The sequence below is a fragment of the Opisthocomus hoazin genome, chromosome 3 (genome assembly GCF_030867145.1).
Source record: "Opisthocomus hoazin isolate bOpiHoa1 chromosome 3, bOpiHoa1.hap1, whole genome shotgun sequence".
NCBI lineage: Eukaryota > Metazoa > Chordata > Aves > Opisthocomiformes > Opisthocomidae > Opisthocomus > Opisthocomus hoazin.
The window spans coordinates 76996158-77019035 of record NC_134416.1 but is presented as its reverse complement, the minus strand read 5'-3'; the positions used below and the strand labels follow the sequence as shown (position 1 = coordinate 77019035).

General features: G+C 41.7%; 1 long non-coding RNA gene across 2 annotated transcripts in view; it reads left to right on the top strand.

The window, feature by feature from the left end:
* Positions 1-22439, top strand: part of LOC142360879 (uncharacterized) — a 29865-nt gene extending 7426 nt beyond the window's left edge. For both annotated transcript variants that reach the window (XR_012763492.1, XR_012763493.1), the window contains exons 4-6: positions 3391-3435; positions 11970-12096; positions 19823-22439. This is a non-coding gene — a long non-coding RNA (uncharacterized LOC142360879). The remainder of the gene's footprint in view (positions 1-3390; positions 3436-11969; positions 12097-19822) is intronic.
* The last annotated feature ends 439 nt before the right edge of the window (positions 22440-22878 follow it).

Genomic DNA, 22878 nt, shown 5'->3' with positions numbered 1-22878 from the left:
AGAGTGGAAAGCCTGAAGGAGTAAAGGTCCAGATAGAGATGTACTGGCAGGTCTACGAAGCGCTTGTCACAGTGCCTGTTGGCTTTCTGCTTATGTTTCCTTTGCTCTGCTGGTTAATCATTTGCTTGAGTGCTCAGGTGCCATGGTGATGGACACACTACCAGTGCCACAGACCCAGCATGCTGCATATTCACTAGAACATTATTTTTGAAAGGAAACCCAAAATAAATACAACTTTTGAAAATCCTCAGCATGGCTAACATTGCCGTTTACTTTTCACTCCAACAATACAAATTGGCATGGTAGGGTATAGACTTCTTCCTCCTGTGTTAGGTTTTTCGTACTGCTGTTGATATCCACAGCTTTCTCACGAAAACATAAGTGGTTTGAAAGGCTTCAAACTCCTTCCATATGTTGAGTATGGCACATTTGTGCATTGGCCTTTCTGTGCAGCTATTGAGATATTTGTTCCATTGTCGTCAATATTAAAATCAGGGAAAGGGCCTTGGAATAAAAGCCAAATGCAGCTTTGGTCTGTTAAACCCCACCAGTTTGCTAGTGTGACCTTTATGAAACAAGGAGTAGAAAGTGCAACTTTAAAAATCCTGGCCAGCAACTGTCTGCTGGAACGCCAGTTGGCAAGCTGTTGTTTGTTCTTCTCCATATACAAAGCCTTCTGCCTGAACAGCTCCTATGCAGCATCTCTTCTGCAGTACCACATTTTGAGGTCTGATCCTCACACAGGCCTCTGTTGCTGTTGTTACTTTTTATAGTGCAGTGCTATTTATATCTTGGTTTGAATATTTATGGCGGCCACCACTGGAAAGTTAGCACTGAGCAATGGTTTCCCACAGAGGGCATTACTGTGCTAGCATCTCTCCAAGATAACTGAACAGAATATAGAAACAAATGTTGCCTCTTTGCCATGAGTCCCTTACAAGTTTGCTCCTGGTTTTGGTATCCTGAATTGCTTCAGAGTGCTGCTCTCTGAACACTGATGCCTGGAGCAGATCAAACTCACGTACAGGCAGCCTATGAACCTCCAGCACATGAAGTGCCCAAGGGGTAAACTGAACCACAGAGGAGGGAATGAGATAGAGCTCAATGTAAGGTGTGCATCCACTGGAGCTGCATAATTGTTACTCAAGCTCCACTGATTGTAAAGGCTTGCTTTAACTTTTGTTGCAGCCCTCAGGAAACGGAAGAGACATCCTTTCACTCTTACATTTCCCTCATGTGATAAAAAAATACCAAATATTTTTTTCAGGCCTATCTTACCATCTGCTCTGACAGCAATTAGCTCACCAATTGGTGTGGGCCAAGTTCCATTAGTATATGGCAAAACTGTGCAGAAAAAGCTCAAGACTCACACAGTGCTGCAGGGATGCTGTTTATGTCTCTCTGGCTTGAGGTAGGAAGGGCCTGTGATGCAGTGCTTGCCAGAAGTTGGAGACACTTACAAGCAGTGTGAAGACAAAGCAACACCACTGAAATCTCCTGTATTACTGATTGAAAAAAAAAAAAAAGGTATAGTAAAGACACTAAATATGCTGTTAATATTTTTGAGCAAAGGGTGAGTGAGATTTGTGGGACTTGTGGATCAGGACAGTGGTCTTCTCCCTAGCCTCCTACCTGCAAGATCTGAGCTGATGTTGCAGGGGTGGTAGGAGAGAAGCCAGGACTTACCCTTTAAGAATATAGTTTGGAAGGCACTGGAAGTGGGAACGCCTCCGCTTTATCCTTCTGCGGTATGGGACTTTCCACCTTGGCACCATCCCGTTCTTGAACTCTCTAGGATCTACAAATCCTTGTAAAACATACAGGTACAGCAACTCTGCTCTGGTGTTTTACTGGGAAGAAAGAACAGCCCTTGAGGACAGCAGAAAATGAGCGTTGCTTGCCTCCTGTGCTTCTCCTGACTCCAGGAGCCAGGGCAGGTAGAGTCACACCCCTCTCCCAGGTGGAAGTCTCGCCAGACTGCACAGGAAGGCAGCAAACAGGGTGCAGGCTAGTATTGTGGGGTATCGAAGTCATACCTTAACAATGCTGGTGCCTGTGGTACGGTTGCAAAACTGGGCTGTGGCATCAGAGCATAGACTATTATAACTGAGGTGGCAAACATCTACAGTGCAGAATCTAGGAGTTTTCCTGTAAACTGCTTTTGTTGCCAGTCATGCAGGCAACCCTTCCTGCCGACCATTTCCTCTTTTTCATTAATCTGCAGTAATTTCTTTGGTGTTCCTTTGCATTAAATCTGAGGGGTATTCATGGCATTCACAGGCATGGTTCAGTTAACTCCCTCATCCTTCCTTTCCCAAGGGTGTTTCCTTTTTGAGAACTACACTAGGAACACGTGCGAGTTGAGCGCGGATAGAGGCATCTCCTGCCAGCAGGTCTCTGCACTTGTTTTTTTCCATGGACTGTTGTCTGGAACTTGGCAAGCCTTTGGAATCTTTCCTGGATGAGCAGTTCTGGATTATTCACCAATTTTTTTGTGAGCTGAAGTGAAAATAAACATGAGTTTAGGACTCTGAACTCAAACTCAAACCCAGGCTTTCTCAATGTGAGCCCAGAACTGAGTTTTAATTTGGCCTTTTAGGGGCTATGATCCAGCAACAGAATTAGGTTTTGAATCTGAATGGCATCCAGGTTCTGTGATACTCATGCAAATATACTAGTTTAGTGCTTGCAGCGTGTTTACAGCCTGTTATTCATTTCTAACTAGTGGCATTTTCCTTTTTGGCTACAGTAGGAGAAGCTGTGGGCTTTACTGTTGGTATTGGTTTTGGTACCTAATGATGGTAACAAAATCTGCAGGTGTAGAAGCAGAATAAACGCTCAGATATGAGGGTCAGAAATTAATCCATTTCTAAGCAATCTTAAGGTCTGTTGGAACAGGCAGAGAAAGAGTTTATGTAGGTTACACAGTTGCAGCCATTGACTGTTCACTTTCAGAAAAGCAGATCTGTGATTTTTCTGTCCTCAAACACTTGGTAATTTTGGTTTCTAATTTGGTGTTTAATTAACAACAGGTATTGGTACACCTGGAATTAAAAGTATGTAAGGAAAGGAAATCAATCACTGGTCTAGTGCTGAAAGGGTTAATAAGGAATTAAGGAAGAAATACAAAAAAGGCTGCTATAGTTGTGTTTAATTTTTCAGTCTGCTGTCTGCCAGTCCTTCACATGAGTGCTAAAAATTTCATAGAAAATTTAAAAATATATTTTAAGACAATTTTAAAAAGCTGAACATGCAATACTAACTTTGGAAAATTGCAGCTCTGTTTTCTGACACAATCTTACATTTGTGACTAAGGGAAAACGCGATTATTTCAGTGGATTGCTGGAGAAGTAGATGTGAATCTCACTTTATCCATCCTCTTTTTAACAGATTGACGTGGAAACCTTCAGTTCCAAAGAAGATAAAGGTGTCAGGGTGAGTTCATATGGAACAGATGGGTTTTCTGGAAAAAGCCTCCAATTTGATAAACCTCCAGAAAAAATTTACAGGACTGTCAGGAGACAAAGTACCTTTGTTGTGAATGTTTGTTGGTCCCACTGAAGTTGATGCTGCTTTGGGAATTGACTTCAGCTGAGATTAGGACTTTAGTCATAGACTGGTGTGAGTGTTGAAGATGAAGACACTGATCTTTAAAGCTGTGTCGGCTTCTCAGCAATGAACTGATGTTCTTTTTGCCTGAAGTTCAATGCTCTTCAAATGAGAACCCTTGATTTACATTCAGTGTTTCTCAACTATTCTTGTACGGGCATTAAGCCGATGTCTTGCTACTGTTTGTGGAGCCACCAAAGAAACAAGCAAAAAGACAAAAAACCCCATGAAATAAACACTACCACCCCACCATCCCCCAAAAAATATTGATTGAAGTTTGGTGGCTGGTGTTGAATGTGCTTGTCTTTCCCTCTTGCAGCTGCATAACATAGTGGCATTGCAGGTGGGTCGTCCGACAGCTCCTTTTTGGACTGTTGCCAATCCTGCTTCATGAATCAGTCAACAACTGCCTCCTGATTTGTGCTTGCACCTGTTTCCTCTTCTTCTGGAATAAACGGTTTTGTCTGAAAAGAGCATTGACAAAGGCCAAAGTTGCACACCCAGCCTGGCGCATTGATATAAAGGAAATCACATTTTCCTGATGCTTGTAGAATGAAAGTGGCAGCTGTTACCATGGAAATAGTCAATTTATGGAAGAAGAAGTTTTGAGGAGGCTGAACATCACCACTAATCTAAAAGATTGCAGTCAAGACAAAAGGTTAAAGTTGGACATGTGCTAATTAGGAGATAGCTGCATTTCTGATAATGTGAGGATGGACATAAAGGAATTCTATTTGATAAAAATGCCGTTGTGCTGGCTAATCCCTTGAACCTATCATTTTGAATACGTAACATGGATTAGACTCATCCCTAGTATAAATCCACTGATTTGTGTTCAAATAGGTGTAAACTTAATGGGCATAAATAGGCACTATGTCCTAGAAATGTTCTTCCAAGTACTTCCTTAAAATGTATTTTAAGAGTTATGTTTTTCACATTCTCTTTTTTTGAGACATTTTCCTGGGTTTTGTTTTGTATTTTGCAAGTACTGATGTTGTCTCTGTTCTTTTCTCAATTCTCAACACATTTTCTGAGGTGCAGAAATTATTGTGGTTCTGCAGATTTCTCTTTAAATGTGCTAAAAATGTTATCAGCAAATAGAGAAAAGGCTTTGTTATTTCCACTGCACTTCCTCTGTTGATTGACTGTGCCAGGACAAAGCAAAAAATACAGTAAAGTCATCAGCTGCAAACAGGAATGTTTGGGCCAGATCCTTTCTGCTCATACAAAGTGCCAAATCTTTACTCTCTTCAGGAGAGATGCATCTCTCCACAAGTTCTGAAAATACAGCAATGTTCTATTTTTGTTAAATTTCTCAGGTTTAGAGCACTGAAAACCCATCTGACAAACTCCATCTGAGCAGCTAATAACAATTTTAAAACAATTCCATAGTTTGTCCTGGATTATTCTACAAAAGACTTAATTATTCTTAATTAAAGCTCCTATTGATTATATTTGTGTGAGCCCTAGCTATTCAAGTAATCTTGGGCCTACATTCTTCTATTTATTTATTTTCCCTTACGAGTAGCCTGCGTTATCGCAAAAGCCTTTTTCTGTGTAATTAGTTTTACATGGATTTTGTAATGAAGACTGTATGTGAAAAATGGAATGGTAAATGATGTTTGATATGTCCTCAAAATGACACCAGTAACATCAAGGGGTAAAAATATCACCACCACACTACTCATGGAAGAGTTAAAGGACATTCTGTGACCAGCGGATGCAAGCAGTGGGTCTGGCAATTGTAAAAGGCATTACAGCATGTGATACTTCCAGCTGTATCTCAGGCTACAACCTGAAGGCTGTGATTTTGTCCTAACTCTTCTTCTTGGTAGACTATTTGAGAAATTCATGGGCTTATTGCTAGGTTCCTTCTTTACAGCCTAAATGAATGTGTGGCATATGCACTGCCTTCACACACACCCCCCCCCCCCCCCCATGCTATTTTGGTCATTAACTTAACAGTTCTCCCATCTGGAGGTGTCTTCCTCAAGGCATTTCTAGGCAGTAGTTATAGCCTTACCTCTTTTATTTCTAGGCTAAACAACTTAGCTCTATTAGTATCTTTGGATGGAGGATCTCCATTCCTTCACTCACTTTAGAAGCTATTGTTTGCACTTTTCCCCATCTGAAGTCATCATTCTTGAATGTGTGTAGGAGTTCAGGTGAGGTACGATGGGTCACGATGGTCAAGAGCTATGAAAGGACAGCAGAAGCCCCAGGATGGATCCTGAAGACCCTCACTGCTGGTCTCAGTTGAGTTGATACATCTCTTCTCAATGGCACTTACCAGCTACTTCTTCTTCTTTAGCTGTTTTTTAACCACCAAAAAAGTCTTCTTATTAGTCCTCAGATTCCTTAATAGTCTATAACAGGATGTCAAATGCATTCCAAAAGTCCTGAAAGATGAGATCTGTTACACTTCATCTGTTCAGAAAATCACTCACCTCATCTAAGAACACTATATAGATAGTTTGTATGTTGTCTCTTTGGTAAATTGCTGTTGCATTTTGTCCCATTTTTTGTTTAGCTCTATGTCTTTATATATTGTCTCCCTCTAAATGTATTTTAAGGCCTTTCATGCTAATAAGGTCAAATGAAATAGCTTGTAATTTCCCAACTGCCTTCTCCTCTTATTTTTCTTCACATTTTTTTAAGGAGAGAAATCATATTTACTATTTGTCAGTTTCACTTCCAACTTGCTGGTGCTATTAAAAATATTTGTAATGCTGGATCAGCATTACATGTGTCAGAAATCTTTAGAAGTCAGAGACGGTGATTAACCAGATTTCAAGCTTGATGCATGTAACTTTTTGAGTCAAGCTTTTGTGTTAGCTGTGGTAGTTTCTGTTTGCATACCCACATTCTCATTATTCACCCAATTTTTGTCTCTAAATTCAACTTAAAACTTCTTATTGAAAGCTGCGGAAAAATACTTATTCAGGGCCTTTCCTTGTGTTGTCTTTAATCTCTACTCCATCCTTCCTTCACAGTGGCACAGCATTGTTGCGTGTCTTTTTTTATTTATACTACCAAAGAGCCTTTTATTATTTGTTTTCATATTCTTTTTAAGATATAACTCGGTTGGTTTCTTGGCAGTTCAAACTTTATCTTTGTACTTTCAGACGCCTCAGATGGTTTTAGTTTGTGGACAGTACCTTTGGCATTCCATGTGGACCTTGCTTATTTCAAGTACCTTCTTTCTGACATGGTTATTCATTCAGGTTAGGCCTGGGATCTCTTCTTACAAGGTCCCACTAGTTGCTGGCTGCAGCTTTATAAAACCTACTTGTTCAGGTTACTGTCCCTTTTCTGCAATACAGAATAGACATAACTTGAGAGAGCCTAAACGCCATTTTTATTGTCGTTTTACAATGCTTTACTATGCTAGTGAAATTCTAAAGTTCCTGTGCCTACCTTGCTTCTCTCTTACATAAATAATCCTACTCATGTCATAATCAAAGCTATGAAGATTATTTGTGTGAGAAAAGGGTTGCAGATCAGGGTCGATATTCCTTAAAGTACTTTTACCAGGTGCATCATTTTCTCACAGTGGTGGCTTTTTTAACTGAACTGTTAAAGCTGTTTAGGAGATACTCATGCAGTATAAAAAGAAGGGCAGAATATTTTGGAAGATGAAACTGCTTAGAAACTGAAGGATGCAGGGATTTGTCCAGGTGCCTAGTATTTCTCTAACAGCCTCTTGCCACTGGACTCAGGTTTTATTTCTGTCTTTTGAAGTATTATTAGATTTTCTTTTGGCTCTCTGGTGATTTGCAAATGTACAGGTACTGTACTGAGTGCTCAGGAAAATGGTCTTTCCTAGAATTAAATTGTTGCGTGGAGAAAGTTCCTTGGCAACTACTTATTACTTGGCTTTTTGTCAGGTCTCAACATATATCATGGCTGTGTTTCATTAACTCTGGAAAAGCATATTCAGCAGCAGACTCTGCCCCAAAGAGCTTGCAACTAAAATTCGTCAAATACATTCAAGGCCAAAGGAAGCAAACATTTTTTTTACAGCCACTGTGAAACGTGGGAAGTAAGCCAGAGTCACTGATCTAGGGCATGACCAGTAGCTGAACCCGGTCTCCTTTGCTTCTCAATTTCTTTCTCAGTGGCAGGCAGATTTTTCCTATTTTCATCCACTACAGTCATTAACAGGAGTAGGAAATTTCAGTAGAATACTGGGAATGAAAAGAGATAAAATTTCATTTATTTTCCTGCTGTTTCACTTACTTTAATAATCTGTCACTATATGACAAAGTAGTTGGCAGAAGGAGAAAGCATGTTATGGTCAAGCTTGTTATGTTCTTTACTGGTGCCATAGCATTTTTTAGCCAGTCCAGTAGAGGAGTATACATTAGCTATTAATCAGTTACAGGGAGAAGGCAGCAGATGGGTCAAAACCTGATTTGGCTGTTAATGTAGAATTTTTTTAGCAATAGGCGTGAAATGACAGGACAAGTAGATGACAATGCAGAAGATATTTTTTGGTATATAAAAATCTTCCTTTTAGATTAAGCCTCTTCGTAAGTAATATTACACACAATTTTGAGAAGATATTAGGAAGTCTCAGTAGATTTAGATTTTCGGATTAGCTGGTGAGCTGCACAAATGTGACCTGAATTATGACTCTCCTGTGGTTTCTACATATAATTCCATTTTCCCCTACAAGTAAATTATGAAATACATTTAAAATAATGAGGTAATGAAAAAAGAATATTTTTTTTAAATATAATGGTCACAGCTATTTTGAATAGTGTCATTTTTTTGCTGTGGGAATGAAAAAAAAACCCCACCAAATCTCTTCTGTGATAAATACATCCATTTACTTCAGCCACATCTCAGTGAACCTAAGTTTGACCAATAAAACTTAGCTGAAATGTCACTCCCGTGTGTGTCAGAAAGATTCAGGAGAGATTAGTGAGGAATTTGTATGTGATTGAGTACTTAACTGCTGTGTCAACTTCACAGCAAGGCAGGATCCTGGGTCATAGGACAGAAAAGGAAATAGAATTTTGTTTTGAAGGGTATCATCTCATGTGCGTACAAAGCTATTACTTCCCTCTCTGACAGCAGAACTACATATTGTATTTACCAAAAGAACAGCAACAAATCTCATAATAGTGCTCAGATAATGTTATGTTAAGGAATTTCAAAGAAATTCTGTTCAAGATGGTACTCAGTCTATGAATACCTACAGAATTGTCAGGTACCAGCACAGTGTTGAAGAGAGCAGTACAAGCGGGTTTCCGCTGCCACCGGAGTTGCAGTTACCTGACAAATCTTGTGCTCAGTAATTCATCTCAATAAAAAAAAATCCAAATAATTTTACCACTGGCAATGTTTTTTTCCCAGTCTCTGTTCTAAAATAGCCAACACAAATATTTGTTTTGTTCTCTTGTTCTGACTGGTTTTTTTTTTCAGGGAAGAGGAGATATTCAAACAGTTAGAAACTTTTCCACCAAGGTTGTGGAGGGGAGAGGTTAAACAGGGACAATAAATCATGGTAATGGACAGCTGCCCATTCCAGTATATGTGCTGGCTTTCTGAGCAAGATTTTCAGAAAACAAGATCTTAGCCTTAGGATTTGTACTACTGCATGAACATTTTAGAAATCAATTCTGCTACATCAAGGACACTCCCTCTGTTAACAGCCTGTTAGAGTGATGGGAGTTGATTTAAAATCCAGAGAGACAAAAATAACTGGTTTAATTTTCGGATGTGTAAAATGTACAGATCACTAATTGAAAAAACATGTAATTTTTTTTAATGCTTATTTGTTAAAGAGAATGCGTATTTTTTGACTTGGCTTATGTGTCTGTGTTGATTTTTCTTAGCTGTGGAGAAAGAGCTGCGATACAAATAATGTGGCGTAGGTATTTACTCAGCAGTCTGCCCAAACAAACTGACCTGATTAAGGTGAAAATTTTTCATTGCAGCAGTTTTCTATTGATGCATTAGGAGATTTGTAGTGAAAGGCATGATCTTTTTGCAGGTTTATTTTAACAAAAAACAAAGCCACCTCAAACCCCAAATATTCAACCACAAAATCATATTATTTTTAGTTCTAAAAAGGCCCCGGAATACCTTCTGAGTATTACAATTTAGATGCTTCTTGCTTCTCTTCTACTTGGGGGCGTGTATTCCTCTCTGGGCCTAATCTTCCATGACGTGCCACTAACTCTGCTTTACGGCTATGGACATAGCCTATTCTCTGATGAATTGAGGGAAATACAGTCTAATAATGTAGCTACACAGGGGAATGAGAATATGAGTCACTCAAACTTTAACATCTGTGAGGGCCAAAAGCTTGTATGTAAAGCACCCCTGGAAAATTGAATTCTTCTCTGTCAAGCAAAAAAACCCACAAATGTTCTTAATTACCTTTAGACACCTAGTCCTCCTTTACTGTTGGACACGTATGGTAACTTCAGTAAAATCAGTTCACAAGAAGTGAGCTTCGAATTTGAGCTGTGCAGAAACCCAGTGATGCGCGTGAACGCTCAGTCTGATTTTATATACAACTGACTTCATCCGATGGGAGGAAGAGAGGGGTAATGGTGAGTTAAGAACACTATGGGTTATTGATATTCTTAAGCCATACTCTATTTGTACTGAGAACTTTTTTGTTGATGGCTCTATTAATCCTTTATCTCAGTTCATAGCATTTGAGACAAAAAGCATTTTTTACAGAAGTGTTGTGCATGCGGCATGGCCCACACAACTGAAATCCATCTGTGAACTACTGTGTCAGCTTGACATCAATTACTGTCTGTGGCTCTAGGGTAGATATCTTTAAGCATCGAACAACAAACAGAAGTGGTATTTCAGAGCCTTGAAACCAACAGCCGGTCTGAAAGCTCTCCAATTTGGACAGAATATTCTCAGCTTGGATTGCTTAATCAATGCTCTGTTTTCACTTCATCGGCAAAAAATAATACAGAAATAAAGCTTCTCTATTAACAAATTGTTTTTCATTTCCAAGCTGGCTGCAGAGGTCTGTGCAGTCATGTCTACTGAGTCGCTAAATCTTTATGCCTCCTCCTCCTCTTTGGAGAGTCATTAGAGAGCTTAGAAGCATTAGCCTCTACAGGGTTGATCAGGATGGCTTGTTTTAAAACACGTCAAAACTGTTCGAGAGCAGCGTGTTAAAAACTTCCACATTACGGATCATTCTGATTGACTGGGCATAAATTACTGCCAGTTCTGTTGTTATTATTTTTAACACAAGTCGCAAAGATACTTAGACATCATAATTGAGCCTTTAGGCTGGGGTTGGTACAGGTATTTAAGTGCATCTGAGCTCCTCCAGTTTTTCTTTTTATTAACCCAAAATCTTTTATATGGTCTGTCTGTTAATTAGAAACCTGAGTAACTTGCTCAGTGCAACTACAAGACTGATTTTCAGAAAGCCTCTTCACCCACACCTTTGTTGTCTTTAGCTCAAATTGACAGTGTCACTGTTTCAGGAGCTTGGATTTGTACAGGGTACACCACAGCTCTGCAGTGAAACTAGAGAGTTTAACAGAGACTGTGAACTACAAGCCAACTCTGCTTGTAACCATTCAACACTTTGGACCAAATGGGTTTGCCAGTCGTTTATGTCTACACACAGAGCAAATGGCGAGTGTGCATATACCTATGCCCACCAGGACTTCCATCTGGTGACCTTCAGTGCATCCCCTTTCTACCCTGGTGTTTCATCCGCTTTGAGGTAGTGAGTGACCTGTGGCTTGGAGGGGGTACGAAGCAGATGCACATTTCAGCTGACATGGACTGTGGCAAAGGAGCAGGTGAGGGCAGCCTGTTGAAAACCTCTGTGCCCCCCTTGTATTTCAGGGGGATTAGTCCCTGTCAGGGAGAAAGGATGGAACAGTCCCTGCCCACAGGAAGAGCTTTCTGCTCCCTGCCTTTGTATGCACCATGTGAGGGTGTCTTTCCTCTCATCCCCTCAGTTATACTACAAAGACAGACTCTCCTCTTCTCCTATAATTAGGTTGAGAATTGGACTCTAGTGTCCAAAGGCAGATTTTAGGTCTTTTTTTGAAGAGTACACTTTAAGTTAAATCAATTTGAGTATATTATATTTATTATACTTCGAAAGGTAAGTATTTCCTCCAGTTTCCAGGAAAACGTCCTTTATAGAAGCAATAAGCTACAGACCAATATGTAGAAATGATTTGGCAATTTTTTTTTAGAAATGGAGAAAGTAAAAACAAAAAAAATCATGGCCTACTGGGACAATTAAGAAGGAAGGGAAAATAGGAAAATCATCAGATAAATGACATCATATAATTCACCCTGGTCTAATTTGTAACTTTCAGGTTTTGAGCATTTTTTAATTTAATTTGTAGGTGATGATCCACTGCCAGAATAAATAAACCTTGGAAATTGCTGAGACTGCTCAGCCATTTGCTGTAGTATCACTCTCACGTGAGAAGCCTGTAGCATCATCTTTCTTCAAGTATCTTCTCTCCTGTGGTAAGTTTTTCAGACATACAATCTTCTTCTGTGTCAGGAATTTTAAGAAGAGGGAGTAAGGTTAGTTCTGAAAAGTCCAGCTTCGGTCCTAGATTTTGTTGGCAGAACTGGAAGCTATAGTCAGTAAACTTAGTTGTACTCATGTTGAACTCATGTAAGGTTTGGTAAGGCTGTGGAGTACAGTAAATACCACAGAACCAAATTACAGGTGTCACTAACTGTAGTTTGTATTTCCTTTGTCCCCATGAAGTGGACCACATTTGCACAGTGAGTAAAATGTCTCTACTTGTCTTATTGTCTGAAATTAATTTTTTAAATACTGGTATTTGTGTTTGCAGCTTATGACTTTCAAAGTGATGTCAGTCCCTCTAAATAATTAAAAAAAGAGCTTCTCATCCAACATTAAAAACAAACAAACAAAAATATGTGAATAAGTCTTACAACTAACCTTTGGAACGGAGACCTAATTAGTTCTTATTGAACTTGGTCCAAAGACCATTGGAGTAATTTTGAGTCTTTCACGAAAGTTAATTGACTTTAGTGCAAAGTTCTTTCTCAGACACACTGGCTTAACAACATAGGGTAGCTAACAGTCACCCTGTCACCCATCAGCAACATCCCCCCACAGACAGGGTGTGTTAGGTGGGAGGCATTGTTTGGCATTGTTTCTGATAAAGATGTCACCTAAGTTGATGGTGCCCCTGTGGGCATACAGAGGACATGGAAGAAACTTTGTGCCCTGAGTGCCCGTCTGTTTGGCGGTCATCAAAGCCTGCAGGTTTCACTTATTCCATTTTCACTGTGGAGCTTTCATCAGAAGTGTCAACATTAACAAGATTTTAAACTGCAGGCAAATATAGAACATCATTTGATCCTAGCAAAGAACTGTTTGCCTCAGCACTTGTGGGATAATGTAGACTAAGCAGCAAATCATTGATGAATCTGTAATGCAACACCAGTCCCAGGAGTGTTCAGGCTAAATTCCTGCAAAGAAGGAAAGACACCAAAAGTGATTAAATGCAGTGATAGATTCAGACCTTGGAAGACCTCTAGGGAGACTCTTCTCTTAACATAAAGGAAAAGAAAAAGAGGTACAGAATTATGTGCTTAACCCTTTCATTCTGGCTTAATAAGAACCATAAGGTGCCCACAGACGCTGAATGTTTACTGAACCTTAATTGGCCTGGAAGCATCCTTACTCAAGTTTTATGCTTGCAGTACTGAGCCGTTACTCAAGTTTTATGCTTGCAGTACTGTTGACTTCTGGCCATTATCCATGAGTTGCCAGTGAAACTTTTGCATGTTCTATCAGGCCATTCATGCTTATCACTGTTAAATACCTTACTTGCTTTTGCTGTCTATAGAGATAATGAATAAACATAGGAAAAATCTGTGTAACATTAATAGAGCAAGGTATTTAATCTTTCTTTGTACATTTAAAAATGTGGCAAATTTGCTGACAATATCCAGCAATACTTAAATGGTGATTAGAGAACTTCAGTGGAATTGCATTGTCAAAATGGTACAGAATATCTGTCAACACAGACAGTTGGTCCTTAGACTAGCATTTCAGTGAATGCTTACTTGCTCCCCATCTCTGTTTTGTCTTATATCTGGCTGCCATAGTTCAAATACAGATCCAGTGTGGTCAGTGCAGGTTCTTCTGCAGTAATGACTGGAACTTGTACTTAAGACCTTGGCACCTGGGAGATCCATGCTCAGTTTCCATCTCTGTTATGTGTGTAACATAGGTGAGTCACTCTTGGGCCAGTCGTAATAGGGTTGACAGAGCTTCTTTCTTATGTCCTGGCTGCTTGGATAGTCGGCTTTGCGACAGGGCTTTGTTTTCTACTATGTTTCTGTACCTAGCAAGTAGGCTTCCAATTACATTTTGTGCCCCAGGTTACTTAAAGTAGCAAATTTAATTTAGTCAGTTTCAAATAATGACATCAAGAAAAAAAACCCTCCCTATCACATCAGTTATCCTCACAGTACTCCACTCCCTTTGTAAATTTATTTTGGAGACTGAGCAAGGTTATACTGCAGTATTAAGTACAGTCATCTGTTTGGATAAAAGTAGTTGCAAAGCTCCGGCTAATACTCATATAAAGTTTAGATTAGAGTGTACATTCCACCTACTGATAACAAATATACCGAGTTTATGTACCAAAAATAAATATTCATTTAAAGAAAACAAAGAAGCTTTTAAGTGATCATTCTGAAATTTAAATGGCATTTTGCAGTCATTTGCGTTGCATGATTCATGCTTGAAATATTGTTTTCTGCTTTCTCTTAAGTATACTTCTTTGTTGTTTAAGATTAAGAAGCCTTTTACTTTGCAATGGCTGTTGGTTTTGGGGTAGATGGGGATGGTTGCTAGTCTTTTATCATTTGCAGCAGTGGGGATGTCACGTCAGGCTATATTGGCCTAAGATGATGTAAGGATCTTTAGCTTCATGTTTATATCCAAGCCAGTGGACACCCAAAAGAATTTTAGTCTCCAAAGTGCTATCAGAAAAGTGGTGATTAATGTCCTGGGTTCAGCTGGGATAGGGTTAATTTTCACCAGAAGCCAGGAGGGGACACAGCAGGGCCGGCTGACCCAAACTGGCCAATTGGCATATTCACTACTGTGTGCCATGATGCTCGGTGCTGGGTGGAGGAGCTGGCCGGGGGAAGTGAATCATGGCTTGGGAGTGCGCTGGGCACTGGGTGGTGAGACAGTTGCTCTGTGTATTCCTTTGTTCTTGTATATTGGTCTTATCAGCATTGTTGTTGTTGCTGTTCGCTTCCTTTGCCGTTCTGTTAAACTGCCCTTATCCCGACCCACAAGTTTTCCTTTTTTTTGCAATTCTCCTCCCCACCCCAGCGAAGGGAGGGGTGATGGAGTAACCACGTGGTCCTTTGTTGATGGCTGGGCCCAGCCAAACCACAACAGTCTTTTTGCACCCAACATGGAGCCCAAACGGCAGGGCTGACCAGAATGTGTTAAAACAACTTTGTTACAATTTGTTATACGCATTTATTATATTAGTTAAATAGTTGCTTGTCAAAATGTTGCTTTCTTTGGTCACATGGATGTGGTACGTAAACCCTTACTTGCTGTATGTGTTCCCTGCGGTGCTGTTCATCTCAGGGAAAAGGATCAGGATTATGCTGTTGATGTACTGTGTAATATTGACTTATGATATGATAACATCACTGGGCATGAGGTTAGGCTTGTATTTGTATGCAGCATTGTGGTCATTTCTGTACCTCGGATGCTAATTCTCAGAATTTATCAATGATCAAACCCGATCAATGGGGAAAACGGAAGGGGATACTTTCCCCCACTCTCTCACCCCTGCTTTCTACTTCAGGCTGGTTATAACAGCTTCTGAGACTTTTGATTATCCATGAGATGTTCAAGCCATCATGCTCATGTTGTTCTGTCTCCTGAATGTGTTTCAGGTCTGGTTTAGGGTTAAACAACTAGTTAAAAGTATCACCCAGAGATCTGCCCCGAGGCTGGATAGCTATGAGTGGCGGAGTGTGTGGGATAGCGTGGGCAAGTATCTAGGGCAGTGGGCACCCCCAGTGTTTTTGAACTTCACCTCTGAACAAGTGCAGAATCCTGACAAACTAGTAAAATATTTGAAATAAGTGTCCTGCCACTCTGGGAATTCCAGAGAGACACAAATCACGGCAATATGCTGGGGTCTGGCCCATTCCTACCCGAGCCCTGTTCAATGCTATTCAGTGCTCTAAAGGGGAAGGGGGGCGAAACAACATGACAGGCACTGCAGCTGTCCCAGCCCCCACAACAGCTCTGCAGCTACTCAAGCCCCTGCAGTGGGCATGGCAGCTGCTCCAATCCTTACGGATAGATGCCGTGGTTAAACCAGATAACCCACCTATGCCTGTATCAGTCGCCCCTATACAGAAAAAGAAATACACAAAGAAATTGGTTCACCCCATGAGGGATGACAATGAGCCAAGGCCATCACAGGAGCAGGAGAAGGAGGCGGAGCCAGAGGTCCGTGTCCCTGAGTGAGCTGTGAGATATGTGGAAAGATTTCAGCCGCCACCCAGGCGAGCACATTGTCACCTGGCTGCTGCGGTGCTGGGATAAAGGGGCCAGTAGCTTAGAATTAGAGGGCAGGGAAGATAAGTAGGTGGGATGCCTGGCCAGGGAAGGAGGTATTGACAAGTCAGTTGGAAAAATGGCCCAAGTCCTCAGCCTCTGGAGGCAACTTCTGTCAGGCATGAGGGAGAGGTACCCCTTCAGTGATGATTTTGTATACTATCCTGGCAAGTGGACCAATATTGAGAGGGGTATCCAGTACTTAATGGAATTAGCCATGCAGGAGCTGGTTTACTATGAACCAGACAGTGCGCTGTTACCCACAGACCAAATTGAAGTCCAGTGCACACGACTCATGTGGAGGAAGTTTTTATGGAGCGCACCAATGTTGTATGCCAGCTCTATGGCAGTAATGGATTAGAGAGGTGAAGAGGCACCAGCAGTGGATGAAGCAACACGAAGAACGTCTCTCTTCCTCCATTACCTCTGCTATGGAGAAACTGTCCCCGGAGTCCCAGCAAATCAAAAAGAATATGTCCTACTCCCCACCTGTATGGACCAGTATCTCAGCTATTAGGAGTAAGCGTTTCTTTGCTCAAGAGAGAGGATACAGAGGGTGCACACCACGGGGCACCCTGTGGTTTTCCCTGCGTGACCATGGAGAGGACATGAGGAAATGGTGTGAAAAACATACCTCAACCCTAGAGGCATGAGTTGCAAGCAAAAACAATCACAAGAGGAGATGCTTCCAGGAAAAATGTTGCTGTAGTTTCCAGTGGGCTGTTCCCCCCACAGAGTAGAAGGGCTGATCTTACTTCTGATCCTCTTGAAGGGACCTCAAAATCATTTCTACAGGAATTGAGTAACAAATAGCCTGATCAGGATTAGAGGGGCCCTGCCTCCAGCCAGATTGAGGAAAGGGACAACCGGGTTCATTGGACGGTGTGGATTTGATGGCCTGGCACGTCAGATCCACAAGAGTACAAGGCTCTAGGGGACACTGGTGCACAGTGTACTTTAATGCCATCAGGTTACAAAGGGTCAGAACCGATCTGTGTTTCGGGAGTGACAGGGGGGTCCCAAGAGCTGAGTGTATTGGAGGCTGAAGAGAGCCTCACTAGGAATGAGTGGCAGAAGCATCCCATTGTGACTGGCCCCGAGGCTCCGTGCATCCTTGGCATAGACTATCTCAGGAGACGGTATTTCGCGGATCTAAAAGGGTATCGGTAGGCTTTTGGCACAGCTGCTTTGGAGACGAAGGAAATTAAACAGCTGTCTATTTTGCCTGATCTTTCAGAGGATCCTTCTGTTGTGGGGTTGCTGAGAGTTGAACGACAGGTGCCAATGGCTGCCACAACTGTGCACCAACGGCAATATGACACCAGCCAAGACTCCCTGATCCCCATCCATAAGTTGATCTGTCAACTGGAGAGTCAAGGAGTGATCAGCAAAACTCACTCACCCTTTAATAGTCCCATATGGCCAGTAAGAAAATGTAATGGAGAGCGGAGACTAATAATAGACTACCATGGCCGGAATGAAGTCACACCACCACTGAGTGCTGCCGTGCCAGACATGTTAGAACTTCAATATCAACTGGAGTCAAAGGCAGCCAAGTGGTATGCCACCACTGATATCACTCATGATTCTCCATCCCTTTGGCAGCAGAGTGCAGGCCACAGTTTGCTTTCACTTGGAGGGGCGTCCAATACACCTGGAATTGACTGTCCCCAGGGGTGGAAACACAGTCCCACCATCTGCCATGGACTAATCCAGACTGCGCTGGAAAAGGGTGAAGCTCCACAACATCTACAGTACATCGATGACATCATGGTGTGGGGTGATAGAGCAGAAGAAGCTCTTGGGAAAGGGGAGAAAATAGTTCAAATCCTCATGAAAGTCGGTTTCGCCATAAAATGAAGTAAGGTCAAGGGACCTGCGCAGGAGATCCAGTTTTTAGGAATAAAATGGCAGGAAGGACATTGTCAGATCCTAATGCATGTGATCAGCAAAATAGCAGCTATGTCTCTACCAACCAGCAAAAAGGAATCACAAGCCTTCTTAGGCATTGTGAGGTTTTTGGAGGATGCACATCCCAAATTACAGCCAAATTGTAAGCCCTCTGTATCAAGTGACCTGGAAGAAGAACAGTTTTGAATGGGGCCCTGAACAACGACAAGCATTTGAACAAATTAAACGGGACACCCCACTGTATAACAAGCTGCCAGAAGATAAGAAACAGTATGCCCTGTTCACAGATGGGTCCTGTCGCATTGTGGGGAAGCAGCGGAGGTGGAAGGCTGCTGTATGGAGCCCTACATGACAGGTCGCGGAAACTGCCGAGGGAGAAGGTGAGTCCAGCCAGTTTGCAGAGGTGAAAGCCATCCAGCTGGCTTTAGACATTGCCAGTCGAGAGAAGTGGCCAGTGCTCTATCTTTACACTGACTCATGAATGGTAACAAATGCCTTGTGAGGGTGACTGCAGCAATGGAAGAAGAACAACTGGCAGCGCAGAGGCAAACCTATCTGGGCTGCCCCATTGTGGCAAGATATTGCTGCCTGTCTGGAGCAGTTGGCTGTAAAAGTGCATCACGTGGACGCCCACGTCCCTAAGAGTCGGGCCACTGAGGAACATCAAAACAACCACCAGGTAGATCAGGCTGCTAAGATTGAAGTGGCTCAGGTGGATCTGGACTGGCAACATAAGGGTGAACTCTTTATAGCTCGATGGGCCCATGACACCTCCAGCCACCAAGGAAGAGACGCGACATACAGATGGGCTCGTGACCGAGGAGTGGACTTGACCATGGACACCATCACACAGGTTATCCATGAATGTGAAACGTGCGCTGCAATCAAGCAAGCCAAGCGGGTAAAGCCTCAGTGGTATGGAGGACGATGGCTAAAATATAAATACGGGGAGGCTTGGCAGATTGACTACATCACACTGCCACAAACCCGCCAAGGCAAGCGCTATGTGCTCACTATGGTGGAGGCCACCACCGCATGGCTGGAGACCTACCCGGTATGCCATGCCATCGCCCACAATACCATCGTGGGCCTTGAAAAGCAAGTCCTGTGGCGACATGGCACTCCCGAAAGAAATGAGTTGGACAACGGGATTCACTTTCCCAACAGCCTCATAAACACCTGGGCCAAAGAACACGGTATCGAGTGGGTGTGTCACATCCCCTACCATGCAGCAGCCTCTGGAAAGATCGAATGTTACAATGGGCTGCTAAAAACCACCTTGAGAGCAATGGGGGGTGGGACTTTCAAAAATTGGGATACTCATTTAGCAAAGGCCACCTGGCTCGTTAACACCAGAGGATCCACCAACTGGGCTGGTCCTGCCCAATCAAAATCTCAGTGCCCTGTAGAAGGGGATAAAGTCCCAGTAGTGCACATGCGGAACATGTTAGGGAAGATGGTTTGGGTTAGTCCTGCCTCGGGCAAAGGCAAGCCCGTCTGTGGGATTGCTTTTGCTCAAAGACCTGGGTGTACCTGGTGGGTAATGTGAAAGGATGGGGAAGTCCGATGTGTACCTCATGGGGATTTGATTTTAAGTGAGAATAGCCAATAAATTAAATTGTATTATGTTAATTGCTGAATAACCCTGTCACTGTATGTCATCACTACTATAGCTGTTATTTGCTTTATCAGTGGTATTACAGTAAGAATCACCGAAGCTAATGAAGGGTGGACTCTGATGAAACAGAACAAAGTGCAGTGGTGGTGGGACTGGACCTGGTTTCAGCAGCTGGCACCCAGTAAATAAATACACCAAGATCAACATCTCCAACCCGCAGACCATGGGGATTGGCCATGCTTGATACACCAGCTGCCAGCTCCGGATGCAACATGCGACCATCTAACACCACGTGTCATCTCTCCTGCCCAAAAAGACTGATGTTAAGACTGATGGAGCCCAACATCGCACACTAAATGAACTCAACAGACATTTTAGGGGGATGATCCATAGACTAAGGTAATGATATCTGTGTGTAATATTAAAGACAGGAAGAGTGATGATGATTAAATGGAAAATGGGGGACCTGGGCATGAGGTAGATGGTAATGAATAAGGGGTGGATAATGTCCTGGGTTCGGCCAGGACAGGGTTAGTTTTCACCAGAAGCCAGGAGGTGACCCAGCCGGGTGAGCTGACCCAAGCTGGCCAAACAAACAGGGTATTTGACACCATGTGCCGCCATGCTGGGTTCCGAGCGGGGGCAGCCGGCTGGAGGGAGGTGAATCGCAGCTGTGGAGCATGTGGGGCATCAGGCAGTGAGAGAAAGTTGCTCTGCATATTCCCTTGTTTTTGTATATTTGTCTTATCAGCATTGTTGTTGTTGCTGTTTGCTTTCTTTGCGTTCTGTTGAACTGCCCTGATCCCAACCCACGAGTTTTGCCTTTTTTTTTCTGATTCTTCTCCGCATCCCAGTGGGGGCAGGGGCGATGGAGTGACTGCGTGGCCCTTTTGTTGCCGGCCGGGGTTATAACCACGACAGCAGAATAGATGGGCAGAGAAGCCCATGTGTGGGCAATGAAGCCTTGCCTGTTCCATGACAAAAGGGCCTCATGAGGCTTTTCAAATCTGTAATAAAGCATATGCTCGAGGGACTAGGCAGGAGCGAAGAAGAGAATCTATTTTTTTTTTTTTTCTGAACTCATGAAAAAAGAAACATTGTCTCTCAGGCATAACCGAGATGGAAGGCGATGTCTTACTGGCAGAGCAACATATATTTAACCCCATGATTTGTTGGGAGTGTTTGTACTTGTTTCCTGAGAAATACATGGAGCCTCTTGATAATGCTAGATAACAGCGATCTGCCCCGTGGGCAGATGTGCGCATAATAGATGGTGCCTAAGGCGTAGTTGCCCACATTTGAGGAATTCTTTTGGTTATGTTACTGTATGGTTTAGTTTTATTGTGTTAACTGTTGAGAACAGTATCTCCTTAATGTCAGAAATCAATACCTTATTTCTAAGTGTGCAGATTTTAATAATGCAATAACAGTAATGTTTTTTTTTGAACTGTATGGTAAAAATAGTGTGTCACTATTTTCCTGTGGTTGAATATACTTTAAAATTGGTGGGCTTGTCATACTGATTTTTAAATAATGTAGTTTTGCTACAGATGATGTAAATTCATGAAAATGGTCTCAGAATCTGGCTAGACAGTGCTTTTGCTTGTTTGAGAGTCTGTGCACTATGTTTTGAGAGTCTTGCTCTATGCCCTCAGCTGAGATTGAGATGAGGTCATCTTACTTGAAGTTTTGTTGTTAAGGTTCCAGATCAATACAGGACTTACTTTTGCAAGTATTCAAGTACACAACTAGTCCTTCTGAAATCAGTAAATAAAGTTCTGACTTCATTGATGTCAATGCCAAAACTCATACTCACTTCATAACTAATCACGTTTTTCCGTTGAATAGTTTTGGGGCAGAGGAAGGGAAGATTATTTTGTTTTTTACCAGTGAATGAGGGATAGTCAATATTTTAAGATTTTGTTACAGATTTGTTGCAGATATCCCTGGAGCACTGTCAGAAATAATTATTTCAGTTTTGTAAAAATCTTGTGGTTTAGTAATGCCAGTTCTTTATTTTGTCCTGACAATATATATTAACATTAACCATATTACTATAATGATATGAAATATAATCTAAAGTGGTTTGGATAGCATTTAGATACAATTGATGTAAAGCTTCTTACTACATCAAACTAAAACCATTCAATCATATAAAAATAAATTGTTTTGTCATCATTACCAAAATGCTTTTGGTTTAGATTTGTGAATCTCTTTACTTCTAAACATTGGTTTAACTGGAAATTCTGAAGTAGTGACATCAAATTCTGAAGGGTCAGGATTTCCTGCAGAACAGAAATTTCAATTCTGACCATCACTGAATACAGTGAGTACTTAATTCACTGTGGCTGTTTACCAACTCAGTGAAAATCTGGGTGCTAAAGTGCTGTTCAAATTTGGAGATTAGCAGGCTAGTGTTATTCCTGATCAAAATTACATGAACATATGATCATACTGCTGGTCAAATACAGTGTCTGTGGTGCCCTGATTTTTCAGAAGTTAATGACTATTCTTATGGTTGCTCTTATTCAGACACTGCTGCCCATTTCTGGTTAACAGGATTTTTTAAATAGAATCCAAGCTTTTGTGCAAAATAGCATGTTTCTTTTACCTTCCTTCTGCACTCAGAAAACAACTTCATGACCTACAGTCCGAAAAAAGTAGTAGTCACAAATAAGTCATAGTTATACTAATAAAACTTTTGTAGTAGATTGATGTGCAATATAGCCTCTTTTATTGACCCTTTTATTCACTTCTTCTTAATTCTTAATTTCTTGGTAGTCTTAAGTTCTTGGCAGAGCACAATATACTAACAACAACTCCATCCACTTACCTGGTAACTTTGTCTACAGAGCCACAGTGTTGTTTTTGTTTTACTGTAATGGTGATTGGCTGGGATTGACTCTGTCTTTACATTATTTTATGAAAATATAGTGCCCTCAGTTGAAGTGGAATGCATCCCAATTTATACATGTGACTGCAAAAAAGGACCTTTGGACATTTCATCACATGCTGAAAGTGCTGAACTCTTGGGTAATACAAGTGCTTTGCTGCTGGTAATTGCCTCGAAAGGTTTCCGCATGTTTCCTGAAATATCTGCATTATCAGAAGTTTTGTTCACACAGAGTCA